At 42.8% G+C, this 16,441-nt stretch overlaps 1 protein-coding gene and 1 pseudogene across 3 annotated transcripts in view; one reads left to right on the forward strand and one right to left on the reverse strand.

Annotated features, from left to right (window-relative positions):
• The window catches only part of SYNE2 (spectrin repeat containing nuclear envelope protein 2), a 307,891-nt gene that overhangs the window by 23,369 nt on the left and 268,081 nt on the right, over positions 1–16,441 (reverse strand). Inside the window, exon 1 of one of the 3 annotated variants that reach the window (XM_067733735.1) lies at positions 10,909–11,191. The exons of the other annotated variants lie outside the window; for them this stretch is intronic. The gene's annotated coding sequence lies outside the window, so the exon portion shown is untranslated. Of the gene's footprint in view, positions 1–10,908; positions 11,192–16,441 lie in introns of those variants that run through there. 3 annotated transcript variants of the gene reach the window in all.
• LOC137222469 (small ribosomal subunit protein uS2 pseudogene) lies at positions 4,083–5,087 on the forward strand (annotated as a pseudogene).

Raw genomic sequence — 16,441 nt, forward strand, 5'->3', positions numbered from 1 at the left:
CAGCAAGCTACAGTGCTGGACATCCTATGCCAAACGACTAAGCAAGACAGGAACACAGCCCCATCCATTAGCAGAGAGGCTGCCAAAAATCATAATAAGGCCACAGACACCCCAAAACACACCACCAGACGTGGACCTGCCAGCAGAAAGACAAGATCCAGCCCCATCCAACAGAACACAGGCACTAGTCCCCTCCACCAGCAAGCCTACACAACCCACTGAACCAACCTAAGCCACTGGGGACAGACACCAAAAACAACGAGAACTATGAACCTGCAGCCTGCAAAAAGGAGACCTCAAACACAGTAAGATAAGCAAAATGAAAAGACAGAAAAACACACAGCAGATGAAGGAGCAAGATAAAAACCCACCAGACCTAACAAATGAAGAGGAAATAGGCAATCTACCCAAAAAAGAATTCAGAATAATGATAGTAAACATGATCCAAAATCTTGGAAACTGAATACAGAAAATGCAAGAAACATTTAACAAGGACCTAGAAGAACTAAAGAGGAAACAAGCAATGATGAACAACACAATAAATGAAATTAAAAATACTCTAGAAGGGATCAATAGCAGAATAACTGAGGCAGAAGAACAGATAAGTGACCTGGAAGACAAAATAGTGGAAATAACTACTGCAGAGCAGAATAAAGAAAAAAGAATGAAAAGAACTGAGGACAGTCTCAGAGACCTCTGGGACAACATTAAATGCACCAACATTCAAATCATAGGGGTCTGAGAAGAAGAGAAAAAGAAAGGGACTGAGAAAATATTTGAAGAGATTATAGTTGAAAACTTCCCTAATATGGGAAAGGAAATAGTTAATCAAGTCCAGGAAGCACAGAGAGTCCCATACACGATAAATCCAAGGAGATACATGCCAAGACACATATTAATCAAACTGTCAAAAATTAAATACAAAGAAAACATATTAAAAGCAGCGGGGAAAAACAACAAATAACATACAAGGGAATCCCCATAAGGTTAACAGCTGATCTTTCAGCAGAAACACTGCAAGCCAGAAGGGAGTGGCAGGACATATTTAAAGTGATGAAGGAGAAAAACCTACAACCAAGACTACTCTACCCAGCAAGGTTCTCATTCAGATTTGATGGAGAAATTAAAACCTTTACAGACAAGCAAAAGCTGAGAGGGTTCAGCACCACCAAACCAGCTTTACAACAAATACTAACAGAACTTCTCTAGGCAAGAAACACAAGAGAAGGAAAAGACCTACAATAACAAACCCAAAACAATTAAGAAAATTGGAATAGGAACATACATATCGATAATTACCTTAAATGTAAATGGATTAAATGCTCCCACCAAAAGACACAGACTGGCTGAATGGATACAAAAAAACAAGACCCATATATATGCTGTCTACAAGAGACCCACTTTAGACCTAGGAACACATACAGACTGAAAGTGAGGGGATGGAAAAAGATATTCCATGCAAATGAAAATCAGAAGAAAGCTGGAGTAGCAATTCTCATATCAGACAAAATAGACTTTAAAATAAAGACTATTACAAGAGACAAAGAAGGACACTACATAATGATCAAGGGATTGATCCAAGAAGAAGATATAACAATTGTAAATATTTATGCACCCAACACAGGAGCACCTCAATACATAAGGCAAATACTAACAGCCATAAAAGAGGAAATCGACAGTAACACAATCATAGTAGGGGACTTTAACACCCCACTTTCACCAATGGACAGATCATCCAAAATGAAAATAAATAAGGAAACACAAGCTTTATGATACATTAAACAAGATGGACTTACTTGATATTTATAGGACATTCCATCCAAAACCAACAGAATACACATTTTTCTCAAGTGCTCATAGAAAGTTTTCCAGGATAGATCATATCTTGGGTCACAAATCTAGCCTTGGTAAATTTAAGAAAATTGAAATCGTATCAAGTATCTTTTCCGACCACAATGCTATGAGACTAGATATCAATTACAGGAAAAGATCTATAAAAAATACAAACACGGGCTTCCCTGGTGGCGCAGTGGTTAAGAGTCCGCCTGCCGATGCAGGGCACACGGGTTTGTGCCCCGGTCCAGGAAGATCCCACATGCCGCGGAGCAGCTGGGCCCGTGAGCCATGGCCGCTGGGCCTGCGCGTCCGGAGCCTGTGCTCCGCAACGGGAGAGGCCACAACAGTGAGAAGGTTGTGTACCGCAAAAAACAAAACAACAAACACATGGAGGCTAAATAATACACTACTTAATAACAAAGTGATCACTGAAGAAAACAAAGAGGAAATCAAAAAATACCTAGAAACAAATGACAATGGAGACACGACGACCCAAAACCTATGGGATGCAGCAAAAGCAGTTCTAAGTGGGAAGTTTATAGCAATACAATCCTACCTTAAGAAACAGGAAACATCTCACATAAACAACCTAACCTTGCACCTAAGGCAATTAGAGAAAGAACAAAAAACCCCCAAAGTTAGCAGAAGGAAAGAAATCATAAAGATCAGGTCAGAAATAAATGAAAAAGAAATGAAGGAAACAATAACAAAGATCAATAAAACTAAAAGCTGGTTCTTTGAGAAGATAAACAAAATTGATAAACCATTAGCCAGACCCATCAAGAAAAAAAGGGAGAAGACTCAAATCAATAGAATTAGAAATGAAAAAGGAGAAGTAACAACTGATACTGCAGAAATACAAAGGATCATGAGAGAGTACTACAAGCAACTCTATGCTAATAAAATGGACAACCTGGAAGAAATGGACAAATTCTTAGAAATGCACAACCTGCCGAGACTGAATCAGGAAGAAATAGAAAATATGAACAGACCAATCACAAGCTCTGAAATTGAAACTGTGATTAAAAATCTTCCAACAGGGCTTCCCTGGTGGCGCAGTGGTTGAGAATCTGCCTGCCAATGCAGGGGACACGGGTTCGAGCCCTGGCCTGGGAAGATCCCACGTGCCGCGGAGCAACTAGGCCCATGGGTTACAATTACTGAGCCTGCGCATCTGGAGCCTGTGCTCCGCAACAAGAGAGGCCGCGATAGTGAGAGGCCCGCGCACTGCGATGAGGAGTGGCCCCCACTTGCCGCAACTAGAGAAAGCCCTTGCACAGAAACGAAGAGCCAACACAGCCATAAATAAATAAATAAATAAATAAATTTTTAAAAGGGCAAAATTCCCAAAAAAAAAAAAAAAAATCTTCCAACAAACAAAAGCCCAGGACCAGATGGCTTCACAGGCAAATTCTATCAAACATTTAGAGAAGAGCTAACACCTATCCTTCTCAAACTCTTCCAAAATATAGCAGAGGGAGGAACACTCCCAAACTCATTCTACAAGGCCACCATCACCCTGATACCAAACCAGACAAAGATGTCACAAAGAAAGAAAACTACAGGCCTATATCACTGATGAACACAGAGGCAAAAATCCTCAACAAAATACTAGCAAACAGAATCCAACAGCACATTAAAAGGATCATACACCATGATCAAGTGGGGTTTATTCCAGAAATGCAAGGATTCTTCAATATATGCAAATCAATCAACGTGATACACCATATTAACAAATTGAAGGAAAAAAACCACATGATCATCTCAATAGATGCAGAGAAAGCTTTCGACTGAATTCAACACCGATTCGTGATAAAAACCCTGCAGAAAGTAGACATAGAGGAAACTTTCCTCAACATAATAAAGGCCATATATGACAAACCCACAGCAAACATTGTCCTCAATGGTGAAAAACTGAAACCATTTCCACTAAGATCAGGAACAAGACAAGGTTGCCCACTCTCACCACTCTTATTCAACATAGTTTTGGAAGTTTTAGCCACAGCAATCAGAGAAGAAAAAGAAATAAAAGGAATCTAAACCGGAAAAGAAGAAGTAAAGCTGTCACTGTTTGCAGATGACATGGTACTATACATAGAGAATCCTAAAGATGCTACCAGAAAACTACTAGAGCTAATCAATGAATTTGATAAAGTAGCAGGATACAAAATTAATGCACAGAAATCTCTGGCATTCTTATACACTAATGATGAAAAATCTGAAAGTGAAATTAAGAAAACCCTCCCACTTTTCATGCCAGATAAGGGTCCATATGGCTTTGTTCTGGATTCCTGTCGTAACTTAAAGGGAAACATTAACAATGTCCGAAGCCCTTGATGTCCTGCAAATGAAGGAGGAGGATGTCCTCAAATTCCTTGCAGCAGGAACCCACTTAGGTGGCACCAACCTTGACTTCCAAATGGAACAGTACATCTACAAAAGGAAAAGTGATGGCATCTACATCATAAATCTGAAGAGAACCTGGGAGAAGCTTCTGTTGGCAGCTCGTGCCATTGTTGCCATTGAAAACCAGCTGATGTCAGTGTCACATCTTCCAGGAATACTGGCCAGCGAGCTGTGCTGAAGTTTGCTGCTGCCACTGGAGCCACTCCTATTGCTGGCCGCTTCACTCCTGGAATCTTCACTAACCAGATCCAGGCAGCCTTCTGGGAGCCAAGACTTCTGGTGGTTACTGATCCCAGGGCTGAACACCAGCCTCTCACAGAGGCCTCTTACGTTAACCTGCCTACCATTGCTCTGTGTAACACAGACTCTCCTCTGTGGTATGTGGACATTGCCATCCCATGCAACAAAAAGGGAGCTCACTCAGTGGGTCTGACGTGGTGGATGCTTGCCTGGGAATTTCTGCGCATGCGTGGCACCATCTCCCGTGAACAACCATGGGAGGTCATGCCTGATCTCTACTTCTACAGAGATCCTGAAGAGATTGAAAAGGAAGAGCAGGCAGCAGCTGAGAAGGCTGTGACCAAGGAGGAATTTCAGGGTGAATGGACCGCTCCAGCTCCTGAGTTCACTGCTGCTCAGCCTCAGGTGGCGGACTCGTCCGAAGGTGTGCAGGTGCCCTCTGTGCCTATTCAGCAGTTCCCCACTGAAGACTGGAGTGCTCAACCTGCCACTGAAGACTGGTCTGCAGCTCCCACTGCTCAGGCCACCGAGTGGGTAGGAACAACCACTGAGTGGTCTTAAACTGTTTTTCCACAAACTCTTAAAATGGAAATAGGTTGATAGAAAATAAACAGTTTCTTAAAAAAAGAAAAGAAAAAAAAAACACTCCCATTTACCATTGAAACCAAAAGAATAAAATATCTAGGAATAAACCTACCTAAGGAGACAAAAGACCTGTATGCAGAAAATTATAAGACACTGATGAAAGAAATTAAAGATGATACAAATAGATGGAGAGGTATACCATGTTCTTGGATTGGAAGAATCAACATTGTGAAAATGACTCTACTATCCAAAGCAATCTACAGATTCAATGCAATCCCTATCAAACTACCACTGGCATTTTTCACAGAACTAGAACAAAAAATTTCACAATCTGTGTGGAAACACAAAAGACCCCGTATAGTCAAAGCAATCTTGAGAATGAAAAACGGAGCTGGAGGAATCAGGCTCCCTGACTCAGACTATACTACAAAGCTACAGTAATCAAGACAGTATGGTACTGGCACAAAAACAGAAAGATAGATCAATGGAACAGGACAGAAAGCCCAGAGATAAACCCACGCACATATGGTCACCTTATCTTTGATAAAGGAGGCAAGAATATACAGTGGAGAAAAGACAGCCTCTTCAATAAGTGATGCTGGGAAAACTGGACAGGTACAAGTAAAAGTATGAAATTAGAACACTCCCTAACACCATACATAAAAATAAACTCAAAATGGATTAAAGAACTAAACGTAAGGCCAGACACTATCAAACTCTTAGAGGAAAACATAGGCAGAACACTCCATGACATAAATCACAGCAAGATCCTTTTTGACCCACCTCCTACCGAAATGGAAATAAAAACAAAAATAAACAAATGGGACCTAATGAAACTTCAAAGCTTTTGCACAGCAAAGGAAACCATAAACAAGACGAAAAGATAGCCCTCAGAATGGGAGAATATATTTGCAAATGAAGCAATGGACAAAGGATTAATCTCCAAAATTTACAAGCAGCTCATGCAGCTCAATAACAAAAAAACAAACAACCCAATCCAAAAACAGGCAGAAGACCTAAACAGACATTTCTCCAAAGAAGATATACAGATTGCCAACAAACACATGAAAGAATGCTCAACATCATTAATCATTAGAGAAATGCAAATCAAAACTATAATGAGGTATCATTTCACACCAGTCAGAATGGCCATCATCAAAAAATCTAGAAACAATAAGTGCTGGAGAGGGTGTAGAGAAAAGGGAACACTCTTGCACTGTTGGTGGGAATGTAAATTGATACAGCCACTGTGGAGAACAGTATGAAGGTTCCTTAAAAAATACAAACAGAACTACCATATGACTCAGCAATCCCGCTACTGGGCATATACCCTGAGAAAACCATAATTCAAAAAGAGTCATGTACAAAAATGTTCATTGCGGCTCTATTTACAATAGCCAGGACATGGAAGCAACCTAAGTGTCCATCAACAGATGAATGGATAAAGAAGATGTGGCACATATATACAATGGAATATTACTCAGCCATAAAAAGAAACAAAATTGAGTTATTTGTAGTGAGGTGGATGGACCTAGAGTCTGTCATACAGAGTGAAGTAAGTAGGAAAGAGAAAAACAAATACCGTATGCTAACACATATATATGGAATCTAAGAAAAAAAAAAAAGGTCATGAAGAACCTAGGGGTAAGACAGGAATAAGGACACAGACCTACTAGAGCATGGACTTGAGGATATGGGGAGGGGGAAGGGTAAGCTGTGACAAAGTGAGAGAGTGGCATGGACATATATACAATACCAAACGTAAAATAGATAGCTAGTGGGAAGCAGCCACATAGCATAGGGAGATCATAGGTGGTTTGTGACCACCTAGAGGGGTGGGATAGGGAGGGTGGGAGGGAGGGAGATGCAAGAGGGAAGAGATATGGGGACATATGTATATGTATAACTGATTCACTTTGTTATAAAGCAGAAACTAACACACCATTGTAAGGCAATTATACTCCAATAAAGATGTTAAAAAAAAAAGTAAACCAGAGAGTTGTGTGTATTTTTAATTTTTACTATTATCCTTTTGCACCCTACTATCAACCAGATCAAACTTGGGGAATGACTTCTAGCTCCAGCTCTATTTCCAATTAGCTTTATAATTTAGAGAAAATCCTTCTACCTCAGCCCCTCATGTCTAGCAGGCCTCTCAGGTCCCTCCAGCTTCAGGGAGGTGATAGCATCTGGGCGACATTCAGGCCAGAGCTCTGGAGGTGAGCAGACCCAGATCTAAGCCCCATTGTACCATCTATAAGCTGTGTACCCGGCAAGGTACCTAATGTTCCTGATTCCCAGTTTCCTTGTTAATCTTCAAATTATCCACCTTGTAGGGGGTTCTGAGACAGAAACCAGAGGATGCATGTAAAGCCTTTGGCATAAAGTGAGCACTCACTGTAATACGAGTTCTTATTACTGCTGGCTGGGATCACACGCTGCTACAATAATGCCTGATTTACACGGTATTGGCCCTCACATAGTCCTTTTATAAATATTTTATCCTCAACAGTGCCATGAGGTAGGCAAGCTTGGAACGAGGCCATGGAGCCTGGTGATGAAGAGCACACTCTTTGTGGTCAGGGTCTGGGTATGAATCCTGGCTCTATTTAATCTCATCTGTCAAACGGCATCAACAGTGGTACCTTCCTTCGCTGGGTGGCTGAGAGCAGGATGAGATATACATTCATGAAAGGAATTTGGCACAGGGTCTGACAGAGATAAGTGTCCAGAAATTGTGGCTGTAATGATTTTAAGATGGTATATTTTCCAAATTACATTCTTACTGCAAATATCAGAAGAAGTTTCCTTCAAAGCCACAAGATGATTTATTAAAAAGGAAGTAACAGAATCCAGGGCCAGGCCTGGATGCAGCTGTAACCTAGATACTTCCTTTGTTCCCCTGGCTTTCAAGTTATACCCTCCTCACCCCAATGTCTTGTCACCCTGACTGCCCAGGGAACAGAAGGAACACTCCACACAATGCCAGAGCAGCTGGGAACCCCAGGCCCCATGGGACCAAGTCTTGCATGCAGTTTGCAAGGGGCTACCCTCCTGGGAGGCTCTGGCTGGAGAAGCCCCGCCCTGAGAGCTTCCTGTAGGTGGGGAGAGGCACTCAGGCCAGCAGCCTCTGCACAGCCCTCCTGCTTCCTGCTTCCCCATCCTTCCTCCTCTCTCCTCCCAGAATGGCAGCCCCCACTGCTTCATCCAGCGCCCGACCCTAGTCCATCATAAGGCTCTCAGCCTCTTTATTTTGAAAGAAGAGGGCTAGAACACAACTTTTTAAATGAAGAGAGCTAACAAGTAATAAAATAACCTGGGTGCAAAAATACTGAGATGCAGTGATCCTGAATCCTGTTAATCCCGAGGGGTGAGGTGTGCAATAAGCAGAGGGGGGAGTATGGAGAAGGTGGATGAATAATTAGCTTGGCTTCCCCAGAACTATGGTACTCCAGGCCAGTGGCGTCCCAAATGTGGGGCTCAAGCCCATTGGTGTCCAAACCAATGGGGTGTGGGAAGAAAATATTAGACTTTCTATTGTTATCCCATTCTTTTAAAATTTCTACATTGGGTATGCTTTAAAATTCACAAACTTTAATTCTAAAATGGAACGTCTACAGAACATGCCGACATCTTTATGTGCCAGGCCTACTGTGCTTTATATATAAGTTAGCAACTCATCTAATCCTTACAACGATGCTGTGAGATCAGTCTAATAACATCCCCATTTGACAGATGAGGTAACTGAGGCAATGAGATTAAATAATTTACCATAGTAACATGACCAGTCAATGGCAGAGGAAGGATTCCAACCCGGGCAGTCTGGCCGGAGCTACTGTTCTTAAACACTTTTCTTGTGGTATCCTATATAAACCTGCACATGATAATGGGCACATATGGTGGGGTGGGTACAGGATGGTTTCCAGCGCTGTCAGGGAATATGATCAGGAGTCTAGACTCACAGCTCTAGGACACACTGGCGGGTAGAAGCCGATTCAACAAGTGTGGCATTTTGGGTGCCCACTTTGCCCCTCCATGATTTCCTTTCAATAAACATTTAACCACTCACTTTGCCTTGGGTCCTGTGCAGATCCTGAGGATTTGAAGATAACTTATTCCCAGAGGTCATGATCTAATTTCGATCTAATTTAGACATTATAATATTATAGGAGGTGCTCAATAAACACCTTCTGAATTAACAAGTGACATTCACACATGCCCTCAAATTTGTCTTTTTCATAAAAGAGGTGGTCATGTTACATTTTAAAACAAGCATATGCATCGCACGCACACTTAGGGCAAAAAAAGAGGAAGGGTGGGAGGGAAAGAAAAGAAGCTACAAAACATTCATCCAGTCAGGACTTAACGTGCTTCTATGTCCCAACCTCCGACTGAAGGTGAAATATCCCCAAATGCACAGTGGCATAAATAAATGTTGTTCCTCAGATAATCATGTTACGACTTACTCTGGGAACCATCAGAGGTACTGCTGAGTCTATATCGACTGTGCAGACACTAATCTAATTACCTAATCAACACCTTTCCCAGGTCAGGAAGTACACGTCATTTGCCAACCCAGGCAACCGACCTCCTAGTTAGGCCTTGTTATTAATATTGCTCTTGGAAAATTTTAAATCTCGAGTTAATATTGGGAACAAGGAAATCCATTCAGAAACCAGACTGTTGTTACAGGGAAGCAGGCACAATTCTGCATTACATCAACCACCCAGGCAGCTTAAGTAGCTCACCATCTCTGTACTGGCCCATGCTTCACCCAGGTGTGCTTGACTAATACTAATCACACATATATTTCAACAAATCCATATTTCTCCAGAAAAAATAAGCATGATTCCCTGAGCTGAATTCCAGTTCTGAGGACTGGAAAACCAAGATATTTAGGCGCAAAGAGGAAGTTTTTCACCTGTATGGACTATTGAAAGACCCGAATAAAACGAAAACATTTTTATATGATACCAAACAAAATAAGGAGTTTGACAAAGAGCATACAAATAAGTTCTTTTGTGGGGCTTGCGGGTAGAAATACAGAAAATAATCAAGGTGAATAAAGTTTTTCCTTTATCTTCATCTAGCGATGGATGGGAATTTAATACTTATGAACCCTCTTCCCTCTCCAAAACAAAAATCAGGCCAGGTTAATATCACTTCATGATTCAGGCCTAAGTCTTACAGTGTGTGAGGGAGGCTTTAAATATCAAATTCATGTATATGGAAGAGTTTACATTTCATTCCTATTCTCTCCATGCTAAAGGGTCTACAGTTAAATTATTAAGGCCCTGGACCAGCGTAAGTTAAAAAAATTCCCAGGCCCATGTGGACAGCATAACTTAAAAAGGAAAACTGAGATGGTTGAGTATCTGCATTTGTATTGAAACAAACAGATACTCAGACCTGTGGGCAGCTGTCAGTTGCTAAAAACACTGTGCAAATTCTGCACAATTGCATCTTTGTAAATGACTAAACATCTTTGTAGTAAGATAATCAATTACTCCACGATCTTGAAGCCCTGATTTGAGGGCACGGACATTACAATACATTTGAGCTAATCGCCTCTTTGAAGCATTTATGTCGCCAGAGGACTTTCATTTTCCACACAGCATAATCACTTCTCTCCCCTGCTTGTCAAAGGCTGGCTGCAGACACCACACGCATGCTGACACTGGGAAAGAACCCATCCCCCGATGGCCGAGCACACACACTCCGCAGCCACCATCTCATCGGTAATTTCTATTGTAACCAACATGAGAGCGCGAGAAAACGAGACACACAGGGACAGCAGCCGCTGCTCCCAGATGTAGGACTGATCACCAAAATAGCACTTACTGTTGATGAGAAACAAATCATTCCTTAGGTTGAGCGAAACCTCCAAGTTCCCGGCTGCACCTCCACCTCCCAGGGACGAGGCGGCCCCTCCCCCGCCCGGCGGCCTCTCCATTCACTGGTTCAGCATCTTGCACAGGCCGCCCTCCCGCAGGCTCCCGCGGGCACGGCTCGCTCGCCGCTACGGAGCAGTGAGGGTAGGCAGGGAAGAGACCTGCTTCTCCGCTAACTGCAATTTTTAATCTCAGTTTTCTTCCTTCCAATAAACAAATATCTCTAGCCCTTGCCTCTCTTACACACACACAGTCTTTGTTCTGACGCTGCAGGATTGCAAGGCTGGGGGAAGAAAGTCCCAGTGTTATCTTAGCTATGGGTTATTTATGAAGTGCTATAAACGCAGGGAAGAAACACTTAAGATTTGGGGCACAGAAACGAGGATTTCTGTTCTCATCAAATTAAATGTCTCTGTTTCAGGTTTAAAAGCAATGGTGAAATCTGAAGCCCCGAGTCCAACAGGAATGGCTTCCTCCTAAAGAAGAAATTTCCCCAGGAGGTTTTCTGCCCTGCCTTTTCAGTCCTGTGCATCCTGGCTTGGGAGGGGCAGAGAGTTTATTTAGTCCATTTCTTTGCTTTTTTGCAATAATAATAGTAATAATAATAATAATAATTCTATCTTGTAGTACAGATGGAGTTCAACACTTTGCAGAGGAAGAAATTTTGCAGTTTTTCTTGCTAGTCCCTCCTAGGTTTTACCATAATTTGAGTACCTGAAAATTCCTCTACCTCCCTACCCGTCCTTCTCTACACGACCCTGAGGGGCTCTGCTTAGGGAAGCACCCTTGGTTTGTGTCCAAGCCCCTTTCAGGCTCAGTCTCAGCCTTATTTGGAGACTCAATGATATCAATAATTTCTCATGGGCCCCCAAAGCCCAACATTTAGCCATTATTACATCCCCACCTTGAAACACACTAAGCACATTTTAGACCAGTGAAATTAGGTATAAAGATTTGGAAATAGTTCTCCCCAAAGGCAGCATCTAACTTGTGTCCACACGCTTGGCTGTCCCTGGTGCTCCTCCAAGGCTCAGTACGCTGGACCTGCCTGATGCTGGACACCAGGCTCCTGACTGCTCATTGACCCTGTGAGGGCTGCTGTCTCCTTGGAGAAGCTCCCCGACCCTCAGGAAGGCATTTCTGCAAGGCCCGGGAGCAAGAGCCACCTGCTCCAGAGGTGGAACGATGGGACTTGTGATGGGAAGGAAAAAGGAAAGTGGGGAGGCCCACCTCACATCTGGCTCTCCCTGTGCGACCAATCTCTAAGTGCTTCTAGTCCCACTGGATCAGGCAACCTGCTAAGACCAGAGCAAGTCAACTTTATGACTAGCGGCATTGTTTGGTCTATCCACAGTAACCTTGAGAAAATACAGATAAAAGGAAAGCAATGAAAAACGTATCAGCTTAAAAAGGCACACATCTCTCTGCCCATTCTTCAAGGGTTGGAAAAACAATCTTAACACACAGTTGCCATGGTAATAACTGCTGAGCTTAAATGACAACATTTTAATTGCTACTATTATAAAGCAGGTGGGCTTTTCACATTGGTAGATAAAATGTGAAACTTATGCTTAGTTAAAAAGTTTTTTCACGGACTTGATCTTTCTGATAGCAAGAGAGCTATCTAGTCTAAACAGGAAGGGACCATAAGGTAGTACATCTGAGTGTGTCCCTCCTTCATAACACTGGCTTAAGGATGCCAAGTCTATTAAATGATGCTACCACCAAAGAGAAATTAGGAGAAAGGTAACAACATTCATGACATTTTTTAAGAAGAAAAAAAAGAGTTCCCGTGTTCCTTTTTCCATAATGAACATTTAGTAAATGCAGATAAAAAGAAAATTAAAATCACCGATGATGCCAACACCAACAGATATGTCTTTCCATTCAGTTGTCTCATCTCTTTTAGGCACTGAAAGCTTTGACCAGATCATCCTCACAAGCTGCTAGAAACAGTCTTTAAAAAGAGCCCCCCAACCCCATGTCTCTGAAGAGGCTCCACCAAGTTGAATAACCAGACAGTCACTCACTGAGGACACAGGATCCCTGCTTCACCGGGCAAGGTGAAGGCTTTGATTAATGAAATGCGGAGGGGGTTCTGGGAAACAAAAGGAGATGAACCTTTAAGGAGTTCAACTCCTGGGATTTTGAAATCAAAGGTACGTATAAGTGAGGTTATGTGTCGAGCTGAGGCTTTCTTTGGCATCAGTCCTGTTGATGGCCGGGGACCCTCTTTTCAGAGCTTTAGTCTGTGCTGGCTGAAGCAGGTCAACTTTGCATCCTTTGGTCCATCACCCGACATCCTGTGCCTAAACTGTTCTTATTAATAGGTAACCTAGCTGCCTCCAAAACACGGATCACACATATCGGTCGTTCTGAAAAACGACTTCTGTACTTTAGTCATCTCTCCTGCATTCAGGTTTTGCTGCGTCACTTTTCAAAGATATTATCTAAGAAAACATGGGCAAGAGGAGGAGGCAACAGTTACAATTAAAAAAAAAGTTAACTCTCCCAAAAAAAGAGGGGATATATGTATATGTACGGCTGTTTCATTTTGCTGTACAGGAGAAACTAATACAACATTGTAAAGCAACTATACTCCCAATAAAAAATTAATTAAAAAATAAAGTTAATATAGGAAACGGCCTTTAAAAAAAGTTAACTCTTCATTTAATCTGTCAATAAACATAGGATATAATTAATATTTGTCATCAAATCAGATTGGGTTCTATAATAATCACACCATTCACCAAAAAATATGTAGTGCTTCAAATGGCCTTTCTGTGGAAGAAATTAATAGCATGTTTTATAAGAGTTCAGATGTCACAAATGCAAGAAGCTGCCCAAGGGCCCATGAGGAATGCTAAAAGCTCCTGGGGCAATTCTGATGGAGAGCCAGTTCTCTGCATTTTAGTGCCCACATCAGGGCCTCATGTGACCTTATGTGAGGAAATTAGCATTAAGACTGACTTAGGCACCCCAGTCCCCTTGACCGTCTGGTTATTTCAGGAGATGTGTCCTTTAGATTCTTTAAGGATTTTTACAGAAGCTGAAAAATACTTCATAAGCAGAGGAAAAACAGTGGTTTGGGTCTAAGCACCCTCCCTCTCCTCCCCTATCACACAGCCATACTGCACTGCACCGGAGGCTGGCATGCGTGTGTATGGACAGACCCATCGTTGTCCTGGTACTTTTTCATCCAGAATCTTGTCCATAGTTTATCAACAAGGAGACAGGCTTACAGAGGTTGCAAGACTTGGGTTACCGTACGTGGCAAGTCCACTGTGTCACCTCATACTGCTGCTTGCCCTAGCACTATTGGCAACACCTGGGCACTTGTTAGAAATGCACATTCTTGGCCCAACCCAGTCCTACGGAATCAGAAGCTCTGGAGATGGGGTCCAGCCATCCATGTTCTCAGGAGCCCTCCAGGGATTCTGATGAATGTTTAAGTTTGAGAACCACTGTTCTAGAGTAGACAGTAAAGTCTGTATTGAGTACTAGATTTTAGAAAAATTCTGCTAAACCACATTTTCCCAAAAAATTAATTAATTAATTAATTTTTGGCTGCGTTGGGTCTTTCTTGCTGTGCGTGGGCTTTCTCTAGTTGCGGCGAGCAGGGGCTACTCTTCGCTGTGGTGCACGGGCTTCTCATTGCAGTGGTTTCTCTTGTTGTGGAGCACAGGCTCTAGGTGCGCGGGCTTCACTGGTTGCAGCACATGGGCTCAGTAGTTGTGGCTCGCATGGTCTAGAGCGCAGGCTCAGCAGTTGTGGCTCGCAGGCATCTGTAGTTGTGGCTCGCGGGCTCTAGAGCGCAGGCTCAGTAGTTGTGGTGCACGGGCTTAGTTGCTCCGCGGCATGTGGGATCTTCCCGGACCAGGGCTCGAACCTGTGTCCCCTGCATTAGCAGGCGGATTCTTAACCACTGAGCCACCAGGGAAGACCTAAACCACCTTTAAAAGTCTCAAAGGAGCCAAGTGCTCTTCTGATGCATGGAGCAGGGGGACAGAATTACCTTGGCTCCGTGCCACCATGTGCAGAATGGCTTCTGCCCTTGGCTCAGTTATTTACCCTCTCTGAGCTGCGGCGTCCTTCTCTGTAAAATGGAGAAGACTGACCTTGCAGGGTTGCTGCAAGGATGAAATGAAATAATATATATGAGCTTGGCCCTTAAAAAAATAAACACTGGTTCTTCCCCTATCCACCAAATAACGGAGCCTACTACCTTAAATGATCAGTAAACTTAATGTGCATTTAAGTAACCTTGTCCTCCATGTCTTATCAATTCTTTTGAAATTTACCTCTATTTTGCTGAGGATGAACCCAAAACAACAGGTCTTTTTTCATTTTTTTTTTTCCAGTGAATTAAATCTGATTTATTGAGGTCTTGAACTTCTGAACACCATCCCCAACTTTTTGTTTGTTTGTTTGTTTGTTTGTTTTTGCGGTACGCGGGCCTCTCACTGTTGTGGCCTCTCCCGTTGTGGAGCACAGGCTCGGGATGCGCAGGCTCAGCGGCCATGGCTCACGGGCCCAGCTGCTCCGCGGCATGTGGGATCTTCCCGGACCGGGGCACGAACCCGTGTCCCCTGCATCGGCAGGCGGACTCTCAACCACTGCGCCACCAGGGAAGCCCATGTCCTCATACTCTTGATTAGTGCCAGGTGCCCAAGAAGACTTTGGAGATAAAGACAATGACGACAAAGACATACCAGACACAATTTACCCAACAGAAATGAGGACAATCTTATGTCCTGGAACATTCATTCATTCCAACAAATATCTGAAGCACTGGTCTAAGCACTGGAAATAAGATAGTCAAAGACATTGTTCTCATGGAAGAAAGACCTCTCATGATTAGATCTAAGCGAGGGAATCCTCTTCCACTCAAAAAACATGTTACTTAGTCTTAAAGTCTTCTTAGGGAGAGACAATGATAATAACCACTCAATAAATACTGGCTCCCACATGCTGGTCCCAGGCCAAATGCGAGACATGTGTCATTCATCCCCACAGCGGCCTCTGATGTAATCAGTGCTGTGAGACACATTTTGCAGATTTAGAAACTGAGGCTTAGAGAGGTTAAATCACTACACGTTTCCATGGTAAGTGGAAGTCAGGTAAAGTCAGGACTGGCTCAAAATCTGTGCTCTTAATCCTTGCTTGGGTTACCATCATGGATTTCCATAGATTTTTTTTTCCCCCAACTGGCAGTAGACAGAAGTTGAACTCAGCCCAGCTTGTGCTGCCAGCCAAATCACCCTAATATTTATCTTCGACAGACCCTCCCTTCTAAAAAAACCGTGAAAGACTCAAACTTTATTTAGGAGGACAAGTCTTCAGTTGAGATTTAAGCTCTTCTAAGACTTAGCCTCAACCTACCTTTCTAAAAGCTTCATCTCCTGCACTTGAGCCAGTGGAGCTTATCATTTCCTGGACAGTTTCTACTCTGCACTACCCTGTACCTCTTTGCTCACAGAATA

Source organism: Pseudorca crassidens, chromosome 1 (genome assembly GCF_039906515.1).
Source record: "Pseudorca crassidens isolate mPseCra1 chromosome 1, mPseCra1.hap1, whole genome shotgun sequence".
In the NCBI taxonomy this organism is placed as follows: Eukaryota; Metazoa; Chordata; class Mammalia; order Artiodactyla; family Delphinidae; genus Pseudorca; species Pseudorca crassidens.